Source organism: Physeter macrocephalus, chromosome 14 (assembly GCF_002837175.3).
Source record: "Physeter macrocephalus isolate SW-GA chromosome 14, ASM283717v5, whole genome shotgun sequence".
Taxonomy (NCBI): Eukaryota; Metazoa; Chordata; class Mammalia; order Artiodactyla; family Physeteridae; genus Physeter; species Physeter macrocephalus.
The window spans coordinates 111,268,766-111,272,804 of record NC_041227.1 but is presented as its reverse complement, the minus strand read 5'-3'; the positions used below and the strand labels follow the sequence as shown (position 1 = coordinate 111,272,804).

At 40.2% G+C, this 4,039-nt stretch overlaps 1 pseudogene; it reads left to right on the top strand.

Annotated features, from left to right (window-relative positions):
• LOC102983668 (leucine-rich repeat-containing protein 37A3-like) overlaps positions 1–4,039 on the top strand; it is a 235,292-nt pseudogene that overhangs the window by 184,063 nt on the left and 47,190 nt on the right.

Genomic DNA, 4,039 nt, shown 5'->3' with positions numbered 1-4,039 from the left:
GAGCAAACAACAACTCCAGAACCCACTAAGGAGGCTGGACATTCTACCCCCCTACCGCAGACTACAGCTCCCTCTCCAAAACACCCTGAGGTGACACTTGCACAGTCAAACCTGACTCAAGTCACAATTCAACCTATGGATGTGGAACTTACCGTTACTGCAGGATCCAATATGGAGACTGTACCTTCTCCAATCATGCAGGAGACCCCAACTCAGCCTCCAGAGGCACCTCAGGAGGTTGTAGTTCAATCTCCATTACAGCAGGAGGTGACAGTTCCAACTCCAAGTAACGATCAAGGTCAGCATTCAACAACATCCAGCGTCACAGTTTATCATGTGGACCTAGAGCAAACCACACTCCAGAACCCATTATGGAGGCTGGACATTCTACATCCCTACAGCAGACTACAGATCCCCCACCAAAACACCCTGAGGTGACACTTTCACAACCAAACCTGACTCAAGTCACAGTTCCACCTGTGGACCTGGGAGTTAACATATCTCAGCAACCAAGGCCATCTGAGATAGTTCTTTGTCCTTTGACTCAGATTCAGTATTCAGTATCCGCAGGCCTTCCTGGTTTAAAATATACCCCAGAAAAGAAGCAGCCAGAACAGAATGCCACCATAAACATCAGCATATGTGAGCTCTGTACCTGGAAAAATGAGACACTGTCATGTGTTGGTCTCAGCCCAAAGCAGAAGCTCCAGAGTGCCTGAGCCAGAGCCTAGCGCCTACAACGGCACCTTCACCATCACGTAAGAATCACCTTTCCTCATTTGTTCTCTGCATCCTACCTCACATGGCAGCCTTTCTTCAGGTTTTCCTGGGTCCTCCTTATCTCCCCAATCCACATTGACTGACTTTCTGTTTCCACCTTTTGTGTGTCAATGATTCCTTATCTTCATTCTCCTTCTTACTATTTTTCCCTCTCCTCCAGTCTTTTACTTTTAATTGCCCTTATTTTTTCCTTCTCCATTTTTTTACCCCATTATTTAATTCCTTAACAACTACTCTTCTCCCATCCTTACTCCATCCTCTTTACAGCAACATGTCCCTCTCCCCATCTCATTGGTGGTAATACAACAACGTGGTTAAGAGTAGAGATTTCTGGAGCCAGGCTACCTGGATTTGAACCCAGGTCTGTCATTTATTAGCTTTATGACTCAATGTCCTCATCTTTAAAATGGGGATTATGGTTGTCATCATCTCATAGGATGACGTCTGTGACTCCTAAATCTCCCAAAGACTCAATCAAATTGGGAAATTTAGATGAGTTAATAGAGGTAAAGTTCTTCTATCAGTGCCTAGCATATATTTTAGTGTTAGCTCTTATTATTATTCAATCTCTCAGTTATATCTAGATCTCATCTTTGTCCCCTGGCTTCTATATGTAGCACCCATTTTGTGCCCAATCCAGGGCTAAGTACTGTGGGAGCCACAGAAGTATATGGCCTTGTCTCCAGAGCATGAGAATGACAAGTGGGAAGAAAGAGGATATACCTTAAAAGGGAGGTAATATATAATTAAGTATTAAGAGAAATACAGATAGGTGCTGTAATTCACCAGAACCTGTAATCACAGGGGTGTGGAGGTCACGGAAGGCTGCATGGATAAGCTAAATCTTTAGCTGAGACTTAAAGATTGGCTGTGATTTGTCACGAAAATAATAGGCAGTGCAGTCTAGGAAAAGGTGTGACTGCAGGGATGATCAGAATTTAATAGATCAGTCTGGCTGTAAAGAATTGGGTTAGGCAACAATGAAAGATAGGATTATGAAAAACCTTGGCTCTCGGTAATGGGGGTTTGAAAGTTATACTGTAAGGTATAGGGAGCCACTGCAAGTTTTCAAGCAAGAGAGACAAATGATTAAAACAAGAGGCTGATTTTAGATTTCATATGTAGAGCGATCTAGAGAGGAAAGCTTGATTCAGGGAGACCAAATAGAATGCTTTAGCAAAATCTAGGAGTAAAGTGAGAAGGGGCCGAATTAGAGTGGTTGTGATGGAAGTAGAAAGAAAATCCTGAGAGTACTACAGAGGAACAACTGACAAGATGTAGTAATTGACTAGAGTTGGGGGATTGTAGTACAGGAAAGAGAAAAATCACATGTGTTGATGGGCAGAATGATGGTGGTATAACAAGTGGAAATACAGCAGTTGGGAAGCAGAGTCAGTTTGAGGGAGATGAGTTCAGCCACAGGCATTGTTTATTGGTGAGCATTAAGCAACCAGAAGGCTCTGTTTGAGTGGAAATGTCCCTCAGGCAGATGGGCAGACAGGTATCCGTTTTGACTTATTTCTGACCCCTGTGAAAAATGTGCATATAAACTGAATAGTTAACATTGTTGCTGAGGGAAGAGGACAAAGCTAAAGCTAAAGATTCAATGTCATTCACTGAGTTAGTGGTTCAAACTGAACCTCAGGCATTTAACACCTTCTCTTAAACATGTCTAATTCATGGTTACATTCTCACTGTTTAAAAAAAGAAATGTCACAGAAGTATATAGGATAAAATGTGAAATTCCACCCCACCTTCCCTACCACCAATAAGGTAACTCCTGTTACTGTTTTGATGTGTGTCCTTCTTTCCGATCTCTTTCCTTTGCATTTTATTCCCCTAATTAGGTAATAACTTTACTCCTTGCTCAGTGACTTGTGCTTTTTTCCCTATGCAGTATGTTTAAGAGATATTTTCGTATTAGTCCCTCTAATTTCTAATTGCCCGTATCCTTCTAACTCCTGGAGAGATTCTGAAGGCACTGAGCCAAAGCTTTGGTGTTGCCTGGCATAGGATTTCTTTATATTTATTTGCTGATATTGATAAATGTTTGCCATTTTTCTCATTGATTTGTAGGAGTCATTTTAGACACATAGGTGATTTTGGAAAAAAAGTAGTTGGCATTATGTATCCAAGAAATTGGACAGATAGGAAGTTCAGGTTCTGAGGAGATGCCTCATTGTTTGTGCCAGTGGCCTCACAGTATGTTTTTATTAATTGTGCACACTGGGAAGCTGATTAGCTCTGGGAATTAGAAAGCTGGTCTTTTCTGCATTTGAATATTGCCCGCATGGTGGCCATGATTCTTTTCCTTATTCTCTACATTCTTTTCCTACCTATTCAAGGATATGAACTGTGTTTCTTCACAGAAATGTCCAAGAAAACTCTGTTTCTTACATTGATGAAAGTATATGGAAGGCATACCGCTGGGCTGAGAAGCTGTGAGTATACTCTCCCCAAATATGAATAAAAAAGTTAACTGCATTGTAAGATCCTTCTTGGTCCAGAATTTTGAGGTCAATACCTGTGAGAATCGGTATTTCCCCTTCCATATCCCAAATCAACCTAATGATTGAAATTCTGTGTTTATTTTAAAAGTTAAATGTGGCAGGACCTCTTTAAAATCTGTAAGAGACAATTTAAACTTATTTTCCATTTTACAAGTAATACATGATTAAATTCTCAATATATAACAATGAAATAACAGGTATAGTGAAAACCCTTCTTGTGCCCTAATCCCCCACCCACTACTTTGAGTTTAGTATTAATCCTTCCAGACTCTTTTCCGTACGTTTAAATACATACATATGTAATTATAGCCAAATAAGTTTGTGTTTTTCTTATCTTGTTTTAACATAAGTAACATCCTGCCACCTTATTCCTTCATTTCATGATATGTCTTAGATTTCTTTCCTTCCCAGTACATAGAGGGTTACCCCATTCATTTAAACTCCTGCATAATATTTCATAGTATGAACATATCACAGTTTAATAATGCCCCTATTGACGGATGTTTAGATTATGTCCAGTTTTCTTGTTACTGGCATTGCTGCAATGAATGTCGTTGTAGATGCATTTTTGTGAGCCTGGTCATTTATTTCTATAGAATAGTTATCTAGAGATGGGATTGTTGGGGTGAAGACTATTTAGATATAAAATTTTAATTGCCCTCAAAAAGTTGTGCCAGCTTATACTCCAGTCATCATGCTGTGATGACATTTATTTCCCCACACGCTTCTACCACTGGATATTCTCCCCC